Genomic DNA, 25,183 nt, shown 5'->3' with positions numbered 1-25,183 from the left:
ACAGAGTAGAAAATGGTGATTGCAATCATCACTATTATAATAAGTTGAAGGATGCTATTAGGCCCACAGACCAATGGGAAAGAAACTGAAATTGGGACTTGGAATTGGATGAGTGACTGGAATGTACACAAGAAACCAAAAATGTGTGGGAATGTGGAGGTAGCAGCTATCAGCCTTGACCATGAAGCATGACTGAAGGAGGGAGGATTTTGACAAAAGAGCTGTTGTCCAGAGGTCCTGAGAAAGACAAGATGCTGGCAGACAGACTGTTCTGGAATCCAAGGGTGGCTGATAAGATACTGGAAATTCCTGTTAGTTAGTGAAGACCTATCTGGTCCAGACTGTACCCTAAAGCCCTTAGAGTGTGCCCCTTTCCATGGCCTTGGACACCTTCTGTAATTTGCAGGAGAGGAAAGAGAGACGAGAGATACACAGATACTGAGCTGATGGCAGAAGGTGGGCAGCCTCCAGTACCTGTCCTAACGCTGGGACAACTTCTCACCCTCTGCCCTATTCGCTAACCTTTCTCACTACACCTCATAAAGAGGAACTGTTAATCTAGTGCTCAGGACATCACAATGCTGCATTCAACAGTGGACAGGGTCATTGCTGGGTTGAAGAGCCAGGCAATCGTGTGTGATTCCTGCTCCCACACTCTGCTTCTCTGTAGCTGAGTGCCTGCTGATCTGGGTGGTCTTCACATTAACGTCCTCTCTCCTGCTCTGCAGCTCCTCAGAGAGGCCAACCTCAGCACCCATCCCTCTTTCAGCCACTCTCTCTCCTGAGTTGGCAGCACTGAACTCTGATTCCAAAGAGGCCCAGCTGTCCTGCTCTTTCTTTTTGTAATTGTGCTCGTTGTACCTTGCAACTATCTAGTTATACATATGTAGTAAGTGACATCCATGAATGGGATTTTGGCTTTAAAGACAGGTAAGAGGCTGCACTGCTTTGGTCTGGAGGTGATTCAGGCCAGCTTCAGCAGGTGACCCTGCACGGCAGTGGCGGGGGGGGCTAGGCCAGCTAACACTTAGTGGTATGTCAACTGTTATTTGCTCTTCCTCCTTGTGTTTTTGTCTGCCTTAGGAACCTGGAAAAGGGCTGGTGGTGGTGACTGTCAAGGTAGGATTAGGGCATTCTCAAGTCCTCTAGCAAGTTTTCATCAAAATTCCACCCTAATCCCTAAGAGATTGTTATGTTTGCTCTTGGGAAGGAAACTGTGTTATTAACAAATTCCTTTTTAAAAAATCAGCATTCTACATGTACTGTAATCTTCTTCACTTCTTAAGTTCTTTCAGAGTCTCAGAGTCTAAGAGAATTGTTAAAAGCATCAACAGCAGCAATAATAATAAAACAGTACTAAATACGGAAAACCCAAGTTTTACACAGGTTGTGAGATCCTACTTGACACTGCCTCCCCACCATCCGCTGTCCTCCCCAGTTCGAACTCACTCTGTCATTTCCACGCTGGCCTCCTTTCCATTGTCAAACACACTGAGCACCTCCAGCCTCCAATCCCCCAGCCCCTAAGTCTTGCTTCCCGAAGCTGGCAGCACACCTCTGCTCCCTGGCGCCCACAGTGACACCTCCCCACGAAGCATCTGCTGTGCTCCAAGCTCCGTTTTCTTGCTTAATCTTCCCCCACAGCATTCATCCCCCTCTGACATAAATATTTCCGTCCATCCCAATTAAACATTTAATTGTCCATCTCTCTCACTAGAACAGAAGCTCCAGGGGGCAGGGATTTTGTCTGTTTTGCTCAGAGCTCTATCCCAGCACCTAAACTACTGTCTAGGGAAAGAGAACAGGTGTTCTGTAAATATCATTGAATGAACAGATGCTCATTTTGCAGATGCCAAAGGTGAGGCCCAGGGAAGCAGAGTGACTTCGTCCGAAGTTGCAGCCTGAGATCCAAACCCAGGCTGACACCCTTCACACCGCACCAAGTGGCTTATTCGGGGTGACTCGTGTCCTAAATCGCAGAGCTCTCATTTTTACATCTTCCAGTGTCTTCTCCACGTCAGTATGCAGTGCCTGCTAGGGAAGCCTACAGGCCCCTCCTTCACCACTCTGCTTCTTCTAACTGCCCTGTTGATGGCAAGTACTTGGCAGGCGGCCCAAGGCCTGCTCTCAGCAAGAACTGCTTCCTGTCGGTTTCCCAGCAGAGGCCGTGTTTTCAGCTCCAAGGGCATGATGGGCTCAGTGACTTCCTTGACTGGCATCTCGGGGCTGAGCTCTTTTCCACCAGTACAGACTCACCTTGCAGACTTTGAAAGTCTGCAGACTTTCAGTGGACACTTCCAGGGGAGGAAATCTTGTGCAGAAGCAGCGCTGGGCATCTCAGCGAAGGTCTTGGTCACTGGGTCAGCGAGTGCTGCCTGGCAGTACTGCCCGCCTCCCATGCCAAACCCCCAGCTACACAGGCAGATGCAAAGGCACCTCTGCTCATCAGAAAATCATAATGTATGTATGTATGTATGTATGTATGTATGTGTGTATGTGTGTATGTATGTGTGTATGTATGTGTGTGTGTGTGTGTGTGTGTGTGTGTGTGTGTGTGTAGAAGGCAGGGAAGGGAGAGGAAAAACATAAAAACATGTCAAAATATACATAAAAATGTAGAAAAATAAAATGATAAAACCTATATTCTTAAATGTTCAACTAATGAAATATCCAAAATTAGTTGGAATTTACCACATTATTTTTAAAAAAATCAACAGCATTGATTTGCAGTTGAAAAAGTGTTTGGTATATAATGGTTTTTAGAACTGAACCCCATGAGCTGGAATCTGAGCTTTACCCCTAACTTGCTGTGCAACTTTAGGCAAGTTAGCCTTTCTATGCCTCGGTCCCTCATCTGTAAACAAGGCTAAGAATGGTACCTTCCTAGGGCAGTAGTGAGCATCAGATGAATTAATCCATTTAGGAGCCCTTAGCAAGGTGCCTAAGTGAAAATAAGTGAGTAATCAATGTTAGCTATGACAGTTATATTCTTTAATTTGATCATTACAATGACCTCTTGATACGAGGGTAGGCATTAGCATTCCCATTAGCAGATGAGAAAACTGAGAAACAAAGAGAGCAAATGACTTGGCCAAGATCACAAAGTTACTGAGCAAGAAAGCTGGAACTTGAACTCAAGTCATCCATTAATTCATTCATTTAACAACTTATTTTTGAGCAACTACTGTGTCTGTTACTTTCTCTGATGACACAGCAGTGAAAGTACCAGACAAAAATCCCTGTTATCACAGAACTTGTATCTAATGGGGGGAGATGGACCATTAACAATAAATAATGTGTCAGGAGAAGAAAAATAGAAGGCGGTCAGGAAAAGTGGCACTTGGTCAGTGATATGAGCAAAATGAGGGAGATCATACCAGTAAGGAGGGTGGTTTTCTAGGCAGAGAGAACAGCAAGCACAAAGGCCCTGAGGCTGGAACAAATGTGCAGAGTTCAAGGAACAGCAAGGAAGCCCTGCCTGGAACAGGGCTAGTGAGGGCATGAGTGGAAGGAGACAAGGTCAGAGAGGGGACGATGGAACAGATCGTGGTAAGGATTTTATTCTGCATGAGACACTAAGATGTTAGCGCCATCACCATCCTCATCACCAACATCATCTTTACCAAGGTCAGTGAACGTAACAATTCATCATCTTCATCATCATTATCATCGTCATCACGTTTGGTAATGCAAGAAGTCAAGGAGTAGAGTTTGAGGAAAAGCACCAGTAGTTGTGTCATCCTGATTTTCAGGGACTTTCTTAATGGCCAAGTTTTGTTCTCCAAAGCCTAGATGTACATTTGTTAGGGGTTAAGGTAGGGTTCTGCTGGCTGGCGGCCAGAGGACCCAGGCATGCCCTAATTCTGCCTGGACAGTCACTCCTTCCTGTTCGTATTCCCAAGAAGCAACAGCACCTGAGAATCAAAGTAAAACATCCATTGTCATTTTGCCTCTGCCAGGGAAAACTTCAAGGGTAGGGAGAGCTTTTGATTACCTACGTCCTGAGGATAGAAAGAGTGTTCACTGAAGGAGACAGGGAGAGGGAGTGGGGGGGAGGGGGAGAAAAATGGAGAGAGAGGGGAAGGGGGAATAAGGGGGAAGGGGGAGGAGGGGGGAAGGAGGAGTGTGAGGAGGAGGAAGAAGCTTTAAGGGGGGACAGAGTGGTAGCACAACCAGAGCCTCATCTCTTCTCATCTCTAGAGCTTTTATAAGGTTGAGAGACCTAGGAACAAATTTTGCCACCTGCAACAAATTTTTGCCATCTATGACAGATCGGGCAAATGTTCAGAGATTTTAAGACCACGGCTTAGCTACACAGAAAAGGATGATGGGTCATGTCCCCTTGACATCTACTTCTCATTGTTGAGCTGGGTTCCATAGGTTTAAAGACCATTCTGCTGAATGATCAGAAAAGTGTGTTTGTTTATAGGATTAAATAAAGCAGGTGTGAAAGTCTCCCCACATTTCTCCAGATGGATGATGGATGGGTTGCAGATTGGGGTGCAGAAGCAGAGTCCATGTTTGGCAGTTGTTTCACAGGTGGGTGCGAAACTGAAGGTGAGAAGATGACTATGGGGCTGGAGCTTTGGGAGGAGTTGCTTGGGGTGGGGATGAGGCTAGAGATGCAGCAGGCATGACCCTGTACCACCGCAAGAGGGGAGATCCTGAAGGAGCTTAAGTAACACTGATGTAATTTAATTTCTGTAGAGTTTTTTTTCCAAATTGAAACTTGTAATGTGATGACAAAAACAAATGCTCTAGCCTACCTTAACATGCTTTCCTTTATTTAGCTTTCATTGTACACATCCAACACCATTTTCAGCACTGTAGGAAGGAAAAACGCATTCAACCTTCCTTTTCTACCTGCTGCAACCCACAGCGTGGGCCTCAACTCCTCTCCCCAGGGCTGCCTCCCAGCTGTCTCCCCTCCCCGCTTCCCTCCACTCAGTCTAGTCTGCACATCCAGGGGACCAGGGTAAAGCCCTGCACCAAGATGAGGACTGGCCACTCCCTCTGCTTAGGCCTCAGGAAATATGGCTGGATTTGAACCCCAGACATGGAGGCCCTGATGCCCTCCAGCAGCTTGGGCTCGGTGCTGGACACTTTGGAAAGACCTGCGGGGTTAGCACTCAGAGTGCTAAATGCTGTGAAGAAAAATTAAGCAGGTGACATGACACAAAGTGATTGAGAAGTGTGCATGGGGGGGTGCCATGTCAGAGAAGGTGGCCAAGCACCTATGAGAAGGTGGTATTTGTACAAAGAACCCGAATGAGCCATGCGGATACATCGGGAAAGAGGGTCCCGGGCAAAGAGAAAAGCCCTGAGGCAGGGTGTGCTTGCTTGAGTTTTTTAAAGTTTGTCTTCATTGTGGTAAAATACCCACAACATAAAACTTACCATTTTAACTGTTTTTAAGTGTATAAATCAGTGTCATTAAATACATTCACACTGTTGTGCAACCACCACCACCATCCACCCATTCCCAGAACGTTTTCATCATCCACAACAAAACCTTTGTGTCCATGAAATAGTAACTCCTCATCCTCCAGAGCCCCTGGTAACCACTATTGTACTTTCTGTCTCTATGAATTTGACTATTTGAGGTACCTCATATACTGTGGGATCACAGTATTTGTCCTTTTATGTCTGGCTTATTTTATTTGGAATAATGTTTTCAATGTTTGTCCATGTTATAGCATATGTCAGAATTACCTTCCTCTTAAAGGCTGAATAATATTCCATTGTATGGATATACCACATTTTGTTTACCCATTCATTTGCCAATGAACACTTGGGTTACTTCTACCTCTTGGCTCTTGTGTATAATGCTGCTATGAACATGGATTTACAAACATGTTTGAGTCCCTGCTTTCAATTCTTTGGGGCATATACCCAGAAGTGGGATTGCTGGGTCATATGGTAATTCTGTTTAACTTTACGAGGAACCACCATACTGTTTTCTACAGCAGCTACATTATTTTACAATCCTACCAGCAGTGTACAAGGGTTCCAATTTCTCCACATCCTCGTCAAGACTTGTTTTCTGTTGCTTGGTTTTTTTTTTTTTTTTTTTTTTTTTTTTGCTGTACGCGGGCCTCTCACTGCTGTGGCCTCTCCCGTTGCGGAGCACAGGCTCCGGACACACAGGCTCCGCGGCCATGGCTCGCGGGCCCAGCCGCTCCGCGGCATGTGGGATCTTCCGGGATAGGGGCACGAACCCGTGTCCCCTGCATCGGCAGGCGGACTCTCAACCACTGCGCCACCAGGGAAGCCCTGTTGCTTGATTTTAAGGAACAGTGCGAGAAGGCCAGTGTGGCTGGATCAGAGTAAGCAAGAAAGACAAAGGCAGGAAGAAAGTCAGGGAAGTCTAACCATGAAGGGCCTATAGTCATGGGAAGGACTCTGGCTATTACTCAGAGTGAGATTGGGAGCCCTTGGAGAGCCATGAGCTATGAAGGGTCATAATCCCATTTATAATAAGGAAGTTAAAACCTAATGCTTCCAGCTCCAGAAGCGTGGAGCCTCCAAGGCTAGCACAATATGTTTTTCTCCCAGGCTGCCAAAGGGTTAAGTAAATGCAAACACTGGTAAATGCAGTGAAAGGAGATACTTCCTTCCTCTGGTAGACACACCTGATGCAGGAAGCAGAGTCCTGCTCCCTGGGAATGAGAGGCCTGGCCACACTTGTGCTTCGAGAAGAAAATGAACATCGCCTGGACACGAGATGGCTTAGCACTTCCCATGTCAGTTTCTGAGAGCTACTGAACAGCCTAAGGCCCCATCTGTTTTTAATCTTGTTAAAAGGGCCTCGTGTGCTGGCGCCTATTTAAAATAATGCACACACGGAGTTCCTAAAATGAAGAAGAAAAAAGGGCCAGGCTTTCCCTGCCGGCACAGCTTATGTGTTTATTTTGGAGCAGGCTTTGGGAGTTCTGAGACAAGACACAACTAATTTCTCTTCCCGGGGTTGATTTGCAAGTCCCCATAGGCTTTTGCTCCAAGCATTTAAGGCAGCTTGGTATGAACCGGTCACCCCTTCAAAAGTCCACTGTGAAATATCTCCAAATTAAGGCTGGGCTTGGGAAAGGGGAACCCAAGGCCATTTTCTTCCTTGCAGAAGGGTTGTTTCCCCGATTCCTTTTCCTCAATAGAGACGTTTCTAAAGGCTGAGTCCTCCTTTCTCAGATGCTCATTTTCTTCCCAAGGGGCCACAGTAGTTCCAAGACAGCATGACCCAGATACAGCCAAAGCCAGCATGAACCTAATCCCCAAATGGGGATCGCAAGGGGCGGAGTCAGGGAAGAAGAGGCCCCTGCAGTCAATGCACTCCCATGTAGAGAAGCAAAGGCAGGGAGGTTTTTCTCTGTCCACATTCCAGAGAGCAAACAGCCCCTCTGAGCTGCTGAACCGATGACATTCTTGAGTCATGATGGCACTTGCATGTCCAGTGCCACAAAGAGATATAATGGGTCATTTCTGACCCTGCAGGCTAAGAGAAACCACATCACAAATGTAGAACCACTGCACAAGCTCATCAACAATGGCCCCGCATGCCTGGGACTTTATAACTAACCTCCCCTAAACCTGGAGCAAGGGAAGTGCGAAGAGGATACAAGAGCAACAGTGTGAACGTGTCCATGGTGGCCCAGCAGGGAGGGCTCCTATCATTTTCTGCTCCTTCACACCTGCTTTGACTCTAAGGACCCAACTGACATTATTTTCACTTGGTGGTAGCAATGACCAGCGGCAGTGGGGACAATGGTTATCCCAGTAGGAACAATGGTAGAAACAGCAGCAATAGAAGCAAAGGTAGGAAAAGCAGTGGTTGTAGTCTTTGGAGAGGTAGAGACAAAAGTAGTGATAGTACTAAGAGCACGACTGATAGTAACAGGACTGGTAATTAATTGTATGTGTTGTCTTGGTAGTTCTGGCAGCAATACAATAATTATAATATAGCATATTTATAATCCAATATCATTCATTATATTTATATTAGGATTACAATTTATAATAGTTTGTTAAGCACTTACTATATGCCAGGTACTGTTCTAAGGGTTTTGCATGTGTTAACTCGATTCTGACAGTAACCTCATAAAGTAGGTCCTATTACCATTATGCCTAATTTATAGCTCGGAGCACTAAGGCACAATGAAGTTAAATATAATTCCCCAAGGTCACACAGCTGGGAGGTGACAGATCAAGAATGCAAACCCAAGTGATCTGGCTCCAGGATCCCTGCTCTTAACTATTCCCCTAGGCTTCTTCGAACCCCGTGGCAGAACCCAAGGCAAAGGGACAAGCAGGATGGAGGTAGTGAGACAGTTACTTCTGAAGAGGCTGTCTTTGGAGGGGCCTCGGACACTTCCTGGAGGTTCAAAGGTTCAGGGCCTTCCAAGCTCTGCATCAAACAGAGCAGTAATTTTTATTTTTCCATTTGCTTAAATATTGGGTTTCACATAAGATTTAGTTAGAACAAAAGAGTTGTGTTTTAAAAGACTGTTAAAAAGCAGCAGTGTGGTGAGGCTATGGAGTTAGATAGGTGTATTAACCAAGTCTTCTTTTCTGTATTCTGATGCTTTGACATTTTGGGGCTTCACTGACCCTGGATGGACTGCCTCCCATAGAGTTAGCCAGAACCTAGAGAGAGTAAAAGACTTGCCATAGACAGTGCCTGTCAAATGGAAGACAACCAATCCAGAGCCCACACTGCAACCTCCTCCACCACCAGGCTCTCACTCTGGGCCACTATCCCCCTGTCCCCTAATGCCCCGTAGCCAGGTACCAGAAAACCAGGGACAGTCCCTACACCCCAGAGCCTGCTAAAATTATTCAAAGTAGCCAACCCTGAACCTGCTTGCCATGCCTTGCCCTTTCCTTTCCACAAAACCACAATAAAGGCTCTTACTCACATTTCCCCTTGCTCCCTCTGCTGCCTGACTAGCTACGGTGCCTCCCCTGCGGCCCCCACATCGTGGCAGGCTGTGCCCTCTGCTTTAGGGTACTATGAATATAATACACTTCTTCCTTCATGACAGTCATTTCCGTGTCTGCATATCTTACCATACTCAACTAAGACAAACCCCAGGTAACTTTACAACAGTAGGCTTGGTCCAGCCCTTTAGGGTTTCAGCTGACTCTGGGCCTCCGATGGGCTGCTGGGTGCACAGTCACTTACTGAGGTGGGCTGTGTTGGAAAGATCACTGAGCATGAAGTTCCTATTCCATTCAGAACCTCCTCGCTATGGGATCTTGGGGCAATCAGAGAAACCTCTGCCTTGGCATCTTTGTAAGAATAAAGACGGTTCCTGCCCCGTCTCTGTCCCGAGGCAACTGTGATGACTGAAAGGGAGAGGGAAGGTGAAGTTTCTTTGGAGTGGTCTGGGAAGCCCACAGCATCATAAACTGAAGTACCACCTCCTCTTTTTAGGGTACCTGCACAAAAGGTATACTCTTGGAGCTGTTTCAGTCTAGAACATGGTTCCCCAAGCTTGGCACATTGACATATGAGCTGGATAATTTATTCATTGCTATGGAAGGCTGACTTGTGTACTGTAAGATGTTTAGCAGCATCCCTGCCCTCTACTCACAGATGTCAGTAGCATCCCCCTGTTGTGACAACCAGAAAGGTTTCCAGGCGTTGCTAAATGGCCCCCATGGGCAAAATCACCCCTGGTTGAGAATTATTGATACAGAAGGGATGAGTTAAGCTCTCTCCCCTCTTCTTTTTTCTCCTCTCCACCTCTCCCTCCTCTTCTTCTTTCGCCTCTTCCTCCTCCTCCTCCTCCTTTCTCTCCCCTCCCCCTTCTTCCGAAGATGATCAACAGTTTGCAACCCTAGGTACCCCTGTGGAACAGCAGGGCTCTAAGGACATGACCGGCAAACAATTGCTCTAGTGGACAACTCCAGAAATTGCCAGAATAGAATTCAGCATTCTGTTGTCAGTGGGTCTTGGTTTCATCCCCATCATATATTTACCAACTCAGCTCATATGGCAGGATCCAACCACCTTATCCATAATTTATCATCCTTTTTAAGTAAGCTCATATCAAACCCACAGAATGTGAGAACTGGAAGTTCCTTTGGGGTCACCCAGTGAGTTTCATCTTGCTGCCTGCTGTGTGGAGAATAATGAGGCTGCTCAGCAGTGGTGTCTGTCGTGGCTGGAGGGGAGGACTAGCAGGTAGAAAACACTCCATGCATCTGCCAGTTTCTCCTTAACAAATGAGTCAACCCAGATCCAAGGTCCTCCCTGATTTAACTAAAATGAACCAAATTCCTACAATGTGCTGAACACAGTAGTATTGCTATTACTATCTTCATTTTGCAAATAAAGAAACTGAAGCTGAGAACATTGCATCACATGCCCAAAGTCCCATAGATAATAAGAGGTAGTGCCAGGATTTGATCCCTTGCTCTTCTGATCCAAGGCACAGCTCTGTCCATCACATCAAACTGTTCTGAAATACCTTTCTTCCGAAGCAACAAAAGATTTTCCTCCACACAAGTAAAACACTATAGAGTGGTGATAAGAATTAGTGAGATGAGCTTGTTTACCTTCAGCTTCTTACTGCCATTTCCCAATAAATACATGCAAAGAGCACTTAAAATGAGGATTAGAAGAAACCAGAAGCCACAAAGAAGGGTGGTAGGGGTAGCAGATGCAGATCCCAGAATGAAGGGTGAGTTAGCAGTGGGAGTCAGGAGAATGTGTTTTATAGAAGAGTATGGGCTGCTTGGGAGCCAAGAGTTCAAATCCTGGCTCTGCCCACTGTAAGCTGCCTTGCTAGATTTCTCTGAACCTTAGTTTCTTCTGTAACAGTAATAGATAACTCCAAAGGCCACTGTGAGGTTAAAGTAAGGTTATATATACTAAAATCTTGGTAGAGCATCAGGTGTGTGTGTGTTAAGTGTGTGTAGCAAGTGCTTAATATTTGGGAGTTATTATTATTATCACTATTATTGGTATTATGATATACTAAATTTTGTGAAGGTATTTAGGGGAAAGAAGCATGGCTCTAGACTGATTAGAGGACCCCTCCTAAAAAAAAGGAGTGGGGAGAGAGTTAGGTTTTAGAGAGATGGGTAACTGGACAAACAGGTATATGGATGGATGGAAGAATGGGCAGATAGATAGATATCCATAGAAACATTTTTAGAAACAAACATGCAGAAGGGGGAAAGCCACTATACATAAGAGACCATCTGAATTAAGTGGTAGCTTCTCCAAAGACCCTTGGAGGCACCACTGAGCAGAGAGAGGAAGAGAGGTGGTGAGAACACCACACTAGTGCCTGGTTAGGGAGGGCCTCGGTGCTGCCTAGAGACTTTGGCCTTCATCCCATAGACATTGAGGAGCCGGGGCCATGGAGAGCAAAGGGATTCAGAGAGGAACCAACGCAGTTGTATAAGAATAAGCCAAGTGAGACAAATGATCAAAACCTCGTTGTGTCCAATGAATGCGGAGTTGGGGGCTCCTGGCACTTGGCTGGCCCAGCCACAGGAGGTTCAGCCCCTCTGTTTCCCCTGCTTTTCCTGGCAGCCAGAGGGGAGGGCTGCTTGTCTCCTCCCTGTCTGGACAGAATGTAGGCCCTGAGGTGGGGTGGGTGAAGAGGTCATCTGGTCTGGTTTCATCTCAAACAGGGTGAGAACCCACCCAGAAGCTCATGAAGGAAACCTGAGGGAGCAAAGAAAGTTCCAGAAACACAGTTTACGTAAAGGGAGGTCAGAAAATCCAGATAGGCTGCCTGTGGTCTCTGAGAAAATCAATCTGAAAAAGTGCTGTAGACTGAAGGAAGCAAGCCTTTTTTCTAGGTCTGGCTGGGCAGCAGGTGAGTCAAGGGACCCGGGCTTTGGAAACAGGCAGACACAGGTTCCAATCACAATTCTGTCTCTAACCCCACAAATACCTACATTACCCCTCCCAGCCTCAATTTCGTCATCTGAACAATAATAGGACTAAATATAGCAATGTGTGAGAAGCATTAGGGCCATGAAGGGTACATAACTGACCTTCAATAATAATTTTTCTTCTTTGCTTTAACATGCACGCAGAACCCCCAAAATGCAACTCGATGTCCCTTAATGGGACTCAGTTCCACTTCCCATTTGGCACTGCCCTCTTATCATTGCCAAGTTCTTCCCCTGAGAATTCCCAAAGCCTGATTTGGCAAGAAGGAGACAAGCTTGGCTCTACTGTAACCAGCACCGTCACCTTGGGCAAGGAACACCAGGTGATTAGCCACGGTTCTAGAGAAGATCGAGACAGGCAATAAGATGCAGGTTCAGTTTTATGGGCGCCAGGGCTTCTGGAGCACCTACACCTCGGCTCTTCCACCGACCACTGGGTGGCCTTGGGCAGGACACTTAACCTCTTGAGCCTCAGTTCCATCAGTATTTCCTTGGTGGGGTCGTGGTGAGGATTAAATGTATACAGGAAACTCAGACAGTGGCTGACATGTTGTGTAAACCTAATGTCACGCACTGCTTTACCTGTATCGTTGCTGTCAGATTAGTGCTTTACCTGTGTCATTTACCATGTAAAAGAATATTTGGATGACTCTGTTTCCTGGGAAGTTCTTATAGTAGATCCGACATTTTCTCTGTAGCTTTTTCATTTTCCCCTACTTCAGAAAAGTTACACAAATATTTATTGAGCACAGATTATGTATCTGGGTACTCGAAGCACCTACTAAGTACCTAAATTAAGTGCCCAGTAGTATCGTGCCACCATAACACTGTGTATCTTTTATTCATGGCTCCTAATCAGTTTGTAATTACAGTGTGTGCATGTGTGTGTGTGTGTGTGTGTGTGTGTGAGAGAGAGAGAGAGAGAGAAAGAGAGAAATCAATTATGTGATTAATATCTGTCCCTCTCATTAGATTTTAAGCTCTATCAGGTAGAGACCACATCTGTTTTTAATTGCCATTTCAGCCCTAGCACTTACCACATAGTAGGCACTCAGTAAATACTTGTCGGTTGAATAAAGATACTGTCCATGTTCTCTATAAGCCCAGAGCCCAGAGGGAGTGGTAGGCAGGTGAAACAGTAATTTCAAAGCAATCTGGTAAGTGTGATGGTAGAAATATGCATGAGGTATGTGAGAGCACGGTTTAGAGGCACCTTGCCCTGCTTGGATAGAAGCAGCTCAGGGGAAACAGAATGGAAATAATGCCTGAGCTAAACCTTGAGGAAAGGTAGGCAGGAGCTAACTCACAGAGGACCATGTAGGCCAAACTTGGGTCCCACGGAGCAAGTCTAATGCACAAGCCAGCGCTTACACAGAAGAGGAAATTCATCACGTCCTTTTCAGGTTTTACTTCTCCAGGATACACCTTCCCAGGTAAAACAGCATCTGGAGTCAAACTGTGAATTCCAGCTCTGCCACTTATAAGCTGTGGAGCCTTGAGTAAGCCACACAACCTCTCTTAGCCTTCGTTTCCTCATCTGGAGAATGGGGGAACTTGCAGCATCTACTCTTCATAGGGTAGTTACAAGGATAAATAAACTAATCTGCAGGAAGTGCTCAGCGTGTGCCTGGCATTTAGTAAGCACATGATTAGACACTGGTTATTTTCACTAAACCCTTCCGAGCCCAGGCTGCACAGCTGTCACATACATGACAACACCATCTGTGGAAATTACCTTAGGTCACCCTCTAAACTCCGAGAGAAGTGGTCCAAGGCAGGTTCAGCTTAGGCTGAATTTTACTCTAAAGGAAGCAGTGCTTTAGGAAAGCTTCTATGTGATGTTAAAGATACACACTGTAGAACATATAAACTCATTCTCAGATACCAGCCTCTCCTTTCTTTCCCAGGGTCTAGAAAAGGCAGCCAGACTGGAGATGATCCAAAAGAAGCCATTTCAAAGCATACATCCTGTTTATGTGTCGGCCACACTCCCCACCTCTAGAGATTCTGGTCAGGGTGGGCTGGGAGATTCCTTAGACAATCTAATAGATTAGTTTCCAGTTTAGCATAACAGCTAGACAGATTTTTGCAGTGAAGTCATCCAAGTCAATTAAAAGGCATTTTTCCCTGCTGTGAGTTCAGAAGTCCCTTTGGTTTGTTCCAGCTTTCTGGGATGTTTCATAATACGTTCCACCCTGGGTTAATTAATAACTCTTGATTCCTACTGAAATGCAAAGACCGAAATCCTGTGTGCAAGCACACCCGGGCAGGGGCTGCTGACAGGGCTGGGGTGAGCCCAGCGGGGGCTCCGCTCATCAGGGAATGAGCCAGACCCCAAATAGTGGAGATGACAGCAGAGCTGGCAACAAATGTAAAGAGCGCCTGAGCAGAAGCTGAAGGTCAAAGCTGAAGGTCAAAGCTGGAAAAGTGGTGTGTGGAGGGGCAGAAGGAGGTGGAGGAGGGAGAGCATAAGCAGTTGAAGGAATCACAAGGCCAGAGATTAGGCTGGCTGGGAGTACGTCGGAATGTGGGTGTGAAGTGGGTCAGAGCAAGTGGCCGGGACTAAGCTGGTGAATAAGATGCAGTTGACCGTGGTTTGCTTTCATGCAATGCCAGCTTAAACACATTTTGTGGGTTTGGTTCCATCCTCTCTGTTTTAAGGAAATACAGGTCATCCCTTCTATTCTCAAATACAAGTTACAGGTATGAGAATGAAGCCTAAAGGGCTAAAGAACACATGCATTTTATGAAGTTCTTTCCATGAGCCTCCTCCCGAGCATAATATTCCAGGGTATGATGTTTTTTTCACCCAAAATCCAGAGCTGAGTTTCCCTGCCTCCAGTCTCATGCCACCAATCCTACCCAGTCCATCTTCTAAATCCACTATCAGCATGTGCATCCTAAAATGAAAACATGATCACGTTTTCATGGCATGTTGCCATGACCTAAAAAGTTCAATAAATATGTCCCCACTCCCTCTGGGACACGATTTCTAGCCGCATGCCTTGCCATACATAGCCCACCCCAAATAGAGACTGTTCTCTATCTTCTTTTCCAGGTTCACCTCCTACCACCCTTTTGCATACTCTGGTCATTTCCCCTACATGCGACAAGTTGAGATTTAAAACATGCTCTTTTGTGGGAAGGCCTGATGGGCACAACTGCACCCTTCCTGGCCTGAGCTAATTCTCATCCCCAAGCCTCTGTGAAGTCTTTCCAAAGAGTGTCCCAAGGCAAGGTTGACAATCCCTCCCTCTTCTGTGCTCCACTATGCTTTGCATGCAACTCTGTGACAGCCCTCACCACAATGTACCATAGTCAACGCCCCCAATGTCTATTTTCCACCAGAAGGAGAACCCTTTGAGAGTGGAGGGCTCTGTCATTAAGGTCATACAAAGCAGGTTCTCAGTAAGTGTTTCTTGAATGAAGGAGCAGTTAAGATAAGTTTTGTTCATTTTTTTTTATTACACATCCCTCAAGAAATTAAAGGGCTGGGCTTCCCTGGTGGCGCAGTGGTTGAGAGTCTGCCTGCCGACGCAGGGGACACGGGTTCGTGCCCCGGTCCGGGAAGATCCCACATGCCGCAGAGCGGCTGGGCCCATGAGCCATGGCCGCTGAGCCTGCGCGTCCGGAGCCTGTGCTCCACAACGGGAGAAGCCACAACAGTGAGAGGCCCGCGTACCGCAAAAAAAAAAAAAAAAAAAAAGAAATTAAAGGGCTTATTGAGTTCTCCTTCAGAACCCTTACTTCCCACTGGAGTCTCATCTATCTATGATACTAACAGGGGGCAGGGCAGATGTTGATGGAGTGGGGTGGCATTAGGAAGGGTAAATTACCAAACTTGGCAGGTAGAGCTAAGGAGCTATGAGCAGCACTTCCCAGGGCAAGAAGATGGACTCACTTTCATGCCCATTGCTCCTTTCTTCTCATTGCTGGTTAAGGTACAGCTACACCAGGAAGGTGGGTCATGAAGGATCATCCAACTGGCAAAGCAGTCCCTGTTGCACTTAGAATCAGCAGGGTTCATCCAACCATGGCCTCAATATCCCCCCCGCTGCACTGTTTGGAGCCCACCATTGGCTATCAGTGGGGATGGGCTCCCCACCACCCCTACTCTCAAAGAAGAAAGCCTCTTGCAGTAAATGTGGAAAGTATGAACTTCATGACTAGAGAATTAGATTAGTTCAGCTGGTATTAAAACCATCAGAAGGGGGCTTCCCTGGTGGCGCAGTGGTTGGGAGTCTGCCTGCCGATGCAGGGGACATGGGTTCGTGCCCCGGTCCGGGAGGATCCCACATGCCGTGGAAGCGGCTAGGCCCGTGAGCCATGGCCGCTGAGCCTGCGTGTCCGGAGCCTGTGCTCCACAACGGGAGAGGTCACAACAGTGAGAGGCTCACGTACCGCAAAAAACAAAACAAAACAAAACCAAACCCATCAGAAGGGACAAATAGTTTCTTCAAAGGGGAAGACAAAAGGTAGCATTGGCAAGTGGAGAAATGTAGTAAGAAAAACAGTGACATGGGAAATGGAAACCTGGGTTCTCCACGCTTTGCACTCCAACAATAATGTGATGTGTGTGCTAGGAATAGTCACTTCCCCTCTCTGAACCTCTGGATTAGATGATCTCCAAAGTCCCTTTCTGGCTCCACCCTTCTATGACTGTACCACACCACCCAATCACTCAGACATTCACTCAACATTCACTGAACACCTTGACCAGGACCTGTGCTACCTCCTATGAAGGAAAAGCTAGAAGTTTACACCAGGTGCCAACTGAGTGCCATGTCTCAATGGGAAGTAATATTGGTTATATATATATATATATATATATATATCAATTGATATATATATATCTCAATAATAAAAACACACATACAAACATGAACTGTTTATATGTCTCATCCCCCAACTACACAGCAAAGTTCTTTACAGAATGGATTATATTCTTTCCATTTCTGAATAACCCCACAGACTGATGACACCTAGAAACTACTCAGGCAACATGTGATCAATGATGTGAAGGTGACTGTAAAAATAGCTACTAACACTTATGCGGCACTTTCTGGGTACCAGGATCTGCTTTGCGTTCTTCACGTGTGACAACTTATTTCATTCTCACAACAACTCTACAGGTACATATTGTTGTTGTTGTTACTGTTATTATTATTTTCATGTTACATATGAGGAAAATGAGGTGCAGAGAAGTCAAATTACTTGCTTAGGGTCACTCAGGAAGTAGCAGAGCTGAGATTCAAACCCAGGTGCTCTGGCTCCAGAGTCTGAGCTATTAACACTATTCATGTAATCTAAAAATATATAGCTACACTTAAAGACAAACAGTGAACGTTAACTCTTGGGGGAAAACAAAGAACAAACAGACTTGTTAACAGGGGAACTATGCAGCGATAAGCCAGAAACATCAAATGATGAGTCAGAGCCATTAGGATTAGTCAGGAAAGGAGGAGTCTTTTGCTGGAAGAACATCTCATAAGAACTTGTAATTTTTCCAGTAGATCAAATGAGTAGGGTGAGATAGGAAGGGATGGTAGAATGATGTGCTCAAAGAACCTAAGCAAAGAGAAGAAAGGCAAAGAACCTGAAGAAGGCAAATTCAAGATCGAACATACATACACTGGTAGATCTACTTTGGTTAAGAACTAGGACCCTGGAATTGGCTGAACCTAGGTTCAAATCCCCGGTTCCCCACATTCTTAATAGCTGTGTGACCCTGCCTGGGCAATTTAAGCTCTCTGAGCCTTAGTTTCCTCAGCAACAGGAATGTTGTGCAGGTTAAATGAATTAATGCAGGGGAAGGATGTAACATGGGCCCTAGCACACAGTCCATGCTCAATAAGTTTGCTACCATCACCATGATTATTGTTTCTCCATTTCCCTGTTGTCTTCCTAAGTCAGTGAGCCTAAAGGTAGGCCAAGGATGGTGATAAACCCACATCAATCAATGCCATAGTTAAAGAGAGAAACACTTGCTCCTCTAATGAGTTATGTTTCATTTAATAGTCCTAGTGTCCCACCTGTTTGTTTTTTTTAATTCCTCCAGCTGGTTCTTACATTTGAAAAGAAAAAAACCCTCTGTGGAGACCTGCACGCTTTTAAAAATAATACAAAACAGAATGTCTGAGGTCAGGGTAAAGCCAAGCCAAACAAATAAATCTTGCAGGATTGTGTTAACAAAACAGGCTTAGTAGATCAGAGCAGGTAGAGCTCTGCTGGACTCAGCCCTGCAGAGAGAAACACCAAGCTCTGGTGAATTTCAAACACAAGGAGGTCAAATAAGATCAAATTATGGAGCACTTCAGAGTTCAGCATCAATGCTTGGGCTGTAACCAGGACAGCATTCTGCACAGGATGGTCTCCAGAACCCATGAGTCGTGTAAAGTCCTAGAAATCCAGACCCAAAGGATCTTATAGATCATCTGCACAACCTCTATGGAGGGTCATTTGTCACTATCTATCAGAATTATAAATGTCTTGAGAGGCAGACTCTGAAATGAACATGAGCCTTTGAGAGGTTCATTAGGGAGCGCTGGGAATCACCACCGCTGGAAGGGAAGAAAAGGGAAGTTAGCAGGACTGGGTAGAGTGTGAAGCTGGGCTGCACTGCCGTCTCAGCAGAGGTCTCCGCCAACAACACAGGAGCTCTGAAGCTGGGATGGCTCGTCAGCGTTGTCTCAAATTGGGGTAAAGGAGCTAGGTCTTTATTCCCTGTGCCAGCCAAGGTCCCAAGAGATGTGCCCTTGGGCAAGGCAGGTCTTTTCACCTGAGTGAGGCAGTTCAGAATGAGGGCTGACAGCTGAGGGCTGTCTTCTGGTATCAATTCCAGCAGCTGGGGAAAAGTACTTCATTCCTCAAGATGCATTATAGCATGCACTACCTGCAATACTTTTTTTTTTTGCGGTATGCGGGCCTCTCACTGTTGTGGCCTCTCCCGTTGCAGAGCACAGGCTCTGGACGTGCAGGCTCAGCGGCCAGGGCTCACGGGCCCAGCCGCTCCGCGGCATGTGGGATCCTCCCGGACCGGGGCACAAACCCGTGTCCCCTGCATCAGCAGGCGGACTCTCAACCACTGCGCCACCAGGGAAGCCCTGCAATACTTTTTATAACCAGTTTTTCTATGCTAGATAGGAATCCTACGGCTATACTAACTGATGCTTCAAATGAAATAGGTTTAGCATTGTTTATAACAGTAAAATTATGGAAAATAAATTGTGGTATATCCGTATGACAGCATCCTTGGCAATCATTAACAAGCGTGAGACAGCTCTGCACAGACTTTCATGGAATAAACTCTAAGATATACTAGATAGAAGGGTGTGTGTGGATGGACTGTGTCGCTCACCGTCTACTGCCGTCAGCCCCACACCCACCCTATCCTCTCCTGCACTACAGGGGCTGAAGGCCTAACTCTACACTTCCCAGGTTCTTTTGACACACAATTCCAGCTAATTTCTACCAATGGGAGGCATTCAGGTAAGAGTTGACGTTAGGAAGATGGTGGTAACTATTGCACTTCTTATGGTAGCAACAGAAGCTTCACAACAGCAACAGCAGTTAAAGCAGGTTGGTGGCAACTCCTGCAGCATCAGTGGGAGTGCGGGCTCATGTTCTCTACTGGCAATAGTGGCAGTTCCAGCAGTGGTAGTGACAACAGTGAATGTAGGGGACTGCTGTGGCTCTGGGCAATATGATTTCCCCCTTTGACCCATTTGGAATCAATCTTCCTTATTCAATACTCCTCTGAAATACAATGCTTTATGTTTTTCTGATCAACTACCATCTATGAAAAGCAAAGGAAAATAAACATATATGTGTATTTGATTACTTCATTTAAAATTTCTCTGAAAGTTGCCCAAGGAACAAGTGATAATAGTTAAATAAACTGGCTAATAAATAGTTAAATGATTAGTCAAAGAGAAACATTGGTGGGGGTAGGGTTGGAGGTAGACTTTTCACCAGATGCCATTTTTTACCTTTTTAATTTTTGACTATTTGAATATATTATTTTTATGCAAAAAAATAAATAAAAGAAAAAAATAATAAAAGTTATATCTGATTAGGTACATACATTTCCTGTGAAATATTTCCCGAATTAACCACTCAGTTTCTGCCGGAGCATTTCCAACACAGGGACTCCTTACCTACCAAAGGGATGTGGTCTATTCATCATTACTCAGCACTGCTGAACAGTTTCTGTATATACCAAGTTGAAATCCATCTTCTTGTATGATGTACCATTAGCCAGAACTCTAATCCCAGTGAAATAATATAGGCTGGTGGTTCAGCACACGTGCAGATGAAACCTGGGTTCAAATTCCTCCCTCATCACTCATTTCAAGCAGGATGTTTAACCTTTCTGAGCCTTAGTTTCTTCATCTGCCAAATAGGGAGAGTCATAGTACCCATCTCAAAGAGCTGTAGAAAGGTTGGAATAAGATTATGCATATAAAGTGATTTAACCAGTACATTTGGTTATTGTTCTTGGTATCTGCAACACCAGCAGAAAAATGCAGTGGCTAAGAGGAGGTCTCTGAATTCAGACTTCTGGGATTCAAAAACAAGCTCCTGCCAATTATAAATCAGGCAACCTTTGGAAAACCACTTATTCCCTCTGAGCCTCAGTTTCTGTAAGATGGAGGCAATGATAGTGACCATACCAAGAGCAAAAAGCATTTATCCTTATCTTGTAAGTACTCAACATATGGTAGCTCTAACTCTTTTCAACCACTCATTCAGGTGGTGGATAATTGCACAGAGTACAGTGGGTCCTACCAAAGGCCTCTCTTCTCTGGACTAAGCATCTCCAGTTCCTTACACTGATCTCCTTTTCTTCTCTCACTCCAGCCACTCCCTTAAGAAGGCATTCCAGGCTGCTACTATTCCCTCCTGGTGTGACGGTACAACTGGATCTCTCACTGGAGTCTGGGTAGAATATTGTATGAGAGAGTTTGTGTGCTATGTGTGTGTGCCATCACCTTTCTGGATTCTAAATGCTGTACTTTGATAATGCAGCCTGAAGTGGCATCAGGTTTTGAGAGAGTAACAACCATAACTATAGTTACTGAGCTCTTAATATATGTGCCAGAAACTATACCAAGCATATGACTTACACTGACTTACTCACTCCACACTTTAACTCTTAGGGGGTAGAAATTATTATCCTCATTTTTCAGATGAAGAAGCTGATGCTTAGAGATGTTGTAAGTGAAAGGTCAACCCAGCTAAAATATGGAGCTCAGATTCCATCCCCAGTATATCTTACACTGGAGTCACAATCTTAATTTCCACACCATATTTCTTCTCACGAATATTAAGAATTTGTTCAACTCAAATTTTAGGTCTTTTTTTTTCTCATGAGATTTTAATATGCTAAGTCTCCCCAGTCCTTCTCCTCTTCAGCTGAGCTTTTGAATAGGACCTTATATTGTATCTTTATTCAGTTTGATCGTATCAAATTTAATCCAGCATACTCTCTCTCCCATTAACTTCAAGTCATTGGCAAATGTAATTCAATAAATCACAGTTAAGAAGGAGCTGTAGAACAGAGCCAAGGGCAGAACTCTTTGGCAAAGCATTAGATGTATCTCTTTCAAGGTGAATTACTATCAAGTAGTCATTTCCTAATGGGGGTAATGTCCAACCTGTTACCAATCCACAAAACCAAATTAACAAACATCCAACCTCCACTTCTCTATCTCACCGACAATTATGTCTTGAAATATAACATGGCCTTTATAACAATATCTACAGTTAGGGTCCATGCTAAGAAAGGTTGCCCCAGAAAGAATTGTGGATGGTAGGCTGAAGTAGGTATGAAAAATATATACATCATGGTCCTGAGTGTTAAACTTATTTTAAGGGAGAAATTCCACCTTTGCTCCCAGCAGACAATTAAGTTGAGTAAATTTATAAAGGGCAGAAGATGAACAGGATTTCAACCAACAGCCTTCCCTGGGATCCATATGCATCTACCTAAACCCACCTCAACTCCAATATCACACAAGGACAGGACTCTAAAGGAGCCACTGGCATTCCAATGTAAATCTGTGGCTTGTCCAGCTTCATAAGAGAAGGATCTTCACCTTCTCCAGCCTTTCTTTCCATCTGCTGGAGCAAGGAACTGCCATTCCTTATGCTTTGGTACCTCCATTAACACTGAGGAAAGACTATTATAATTTCAGCATTTTTTATTAGAGAAGAATGAAGCCCAAGGCTCTACCTCACCAAGCCCTAGTCTGCTAGTCTCAGAACTGTGAGTCTACTTGATATTAATCCATTCATCAACCTCACTGCTGAGTCCCACGGAGGGGGGACTTGCACCTGTGGAGAAAGAGACCCTTTGCCTCAAGTATAAACAGAGGAGAGCTTGACATGCCAACCACCCTGGCCGGAACCTCTCAGGCCCTGCTAGGACACTGCTGTGAGGCCCTGCAGAGCCAGCAGGGCATTCTGGGTAATAGGATGCAACATGAGGCAGTTTCCCTGACCGGCCTCCCCAGGGTTTCTTGATTCCTGGCTCTGCAAAAGCTGAGACAAACAGTTTTTGAACTGGGGGGAAGAGGGTGGAGAGAAGTGCCGGAGGCTTCCTCTAGGCTGACCACAACTAACTCATTTGTTCTGTCCAGCAAAACCCAGACAGTGCAATTATCTGGTTAATTTGGTCCTTAGTTGGGAGACAGAATTCCAAAATGTGAGGCCAGCTCAGACTAAAAAGTGGCTTCCATCCTAAGAATTTTCCTAAGCGCTATGCTTATGTGACCCACCCATCGATCCAGATGGGAAAAGACAAACAATTCAGACTCTAAGATGAGTTAAGGGAAGCCTATCTTTCAGGGAAAAATGCCCAAACGACCTGCTAATTGGTCTCTTGGCTAATTTTGCCTTCTGGCTGCCATGGAGGGAGATGACTAGAGATCAAGATGACTGTAAATTAGCCAACTTTTTCCAGCATGATCGTAGCCCTCATAGACTGGCTGAGTGTCACCAGTGTCCTGGGTGAGTTATTCTTAGGGCAATTCTCTCTGATGCTCCTGCTTATAGATTTTACACCCGTTAAGTTCGGCCAGAAGAATGGACTTGAGAATATGGGGAGGGGGAAGGGTAAGCTGTGACAAAGTGAGAGAGTGGCATGGACATATATACACTACCAAACGTAAAATAGATAGCTAAGGGGAAGCAGCCGCATAGCACAGGGAGATCAGCTCCGTGCTTTGTGACCACCTAGAGGGGTGGGATAGGGAGGGTGGGAGGGAGGGAGACGCAATGGGGAAGAGATATGGGAACATATGTATATATATAACTGATTCACTTTGTTATAAAGCAGAAACAAACACACCATTGTAAAGCAATTATACTCCAATAAAGATGCTAAAAAAAAAAATGCCCCTGGGGGTTTCATAAATGGGATGAGACAGCTAGCAACTGAGCATTTACCAGATGGTGTATGGAAAACTCAGACTTTTGAGGGAAGATTAAGGAAGAGCAATTTATCTCCGTTGGAAACTGACAAGCAGCCTGGAATCTGTGGAATCCATCAGTTAGTCATTCTGCAAATATTTGCTTCCGCTCTGGTATAAGCCAGGCCCTGTGTTATTTAACAGAGTGAGATCCAAACAGCTAAGGTCCCTATCCTCATGCAAATAATACCACATCTAAATATGTGGTTAAAAACTCAGATAAGGGCTAGGAAGGAAACGTTGAGGCGCTATGAAAGGGAATAACCAGCTTACCTGATTTAGATTGGGGTGGAACAGCTCAAATAAAGAGTCTTTGAGAAAGGAATTTTAAAGCTAACACTTTAAGACTCTAATTTGTTTTTTAAGAACAATCACTCTAGTTTTAGTACAAAAAATAAATTGGAAGTGGATGAAAAGATGAAGTTAGGAGGCTGTTGATTAGGAAGATTGGATGAGAGCCAATGATGGTTCAGCCAAGGACCTAGGCAATGGGAACGGAGAACAGTGGGTGGACTAGAGAGACGTGGAACATGGAGTCCACAGCACCTGGTGAATGGGTGTAGTGGTGGACGGAGAGGGAGGTATCCAGGAGACCATGCAGGTTTCTGGCTAAGGTGCAAGGTAGACGGTAGCACTCTGCACTGAGAGAGCGAATTTGGGAGGATGAGTAGGCTGGGGCCAGGGAACGACAATGTGTTCACACATCATTCCATACCCTGTACTTCCAGACTCCTTACCTTTGCTCATGCTGATTCAGTCTCATGCACTCTTCCTGTTGCAATCGCCACTTGTTGAAATACTATCCATCCTTTAAGATCCATTTCAAATACCACCCCCTCCTTGAAGTCACTTCTGACTCCCTCAAATAGTTGTGGCCTCTGGTGCCCACAGCACTAAGTTTGGACCTCTCTTTCCTGGATTCTACCTGTGTTAGGTTCTGTGAAGACTTACCTTGCCTCCCTTCCTAGACCACAAGCTCTTCGGGACAGAGCCTCTGCTTCTCTATCCTTGTTCCCCACGTGTTAGCTAGCTAGCATAGCAGACGTTTGACAAATATTTGTCAAGTGAACAAAAATAACCTGCTCTTTGCCATGGAAGGAAAACCAGTAGAACATTGGACTGACTTGAAAGCCACGGGATCAAATCGAAATTCAAGCTGTAGATGTTTTAATACTAAGCCAACTCAAATTTGATGCTCAGAAAAGCTTTCTGTTCCTCCAACACACAAAACTCAAAGAGTGCCATAAAAGTCAAACCTCTCTATTTTTTTATCATGCTTTTCTGAGTTCCTCTTATAGCAGGAACCTTTTCTATCTTATTAATTGTTTGCCTTTGATGATGAGGATGATGATAAATGGGTAACATTTACTAAGTGTTGATATATGCCAGGTGCTGTTCGAAGTACTTTTCTTGGACTAACTCATTTGGTCCTCTCAGCTACCCTGTGAAGTTGATGCTATGATTACCCCAATTATACGGATGAACAAACTGAACTTCAGAGAGCTCAAGTATTGTTGAACCAACATCACACAGCTGGGACTGGAACCTAGAGTCTAGCTCCAGAGCCCATGCCCTGATGTGCCCTTCTAAGGCCAAGCATGGTGCCTGGTATTGAGTTAGTCCCCAGCAAATGTTCACTGAATGAATGGAAGGAGCCCTGGATCTGGAGACCACAAGTTCTGGTCCTAATTCTGTCACTGACTTCCACTGTAGCCATGGGCAAGTCTGTGCTTCTTTCCCTATAAAATGAGGGGTATGGATGTTGATACCAGTGGTAATAACAAGAGCCAGTATTCGAGATTCTA

At 45.2% G+C, this 25,183-nt stretch overlaps 1 protein-coding gene across 1 annotated transcript in view; it reads right to left on the bottom strand.

Moving 5' to 3' along the window:
• SYN3 (synapsin III) overlaps positions 1 to 25,183 on the bottom strand; it is a 455,663-nt gene that overhangs the window by 365,747 nt on the left and 64,733 nt on the right. The gene's annotated exons all lie outside the window — the stretch shown is intronic.

The sequence above is a fragment of the Mesoplodon bidens genome (assembly GCF_964165515.1).
Source record: "Mesoplodon bidens genome assembly, chromosome: 11".
NCBI classification, from domain to species: domain Eukaryota; kingdom Metazoa; phylum Chordata; class Mammalia; order Artiodactyla; family Ziphiidae; genus Mesoplodon; species Mesoplodon bidens.
The sequence above is the reverse complement of the archived record's forward strand: the minus strand, read 5'-3'. Positions and strand labels throughout refer to the sequence as shown.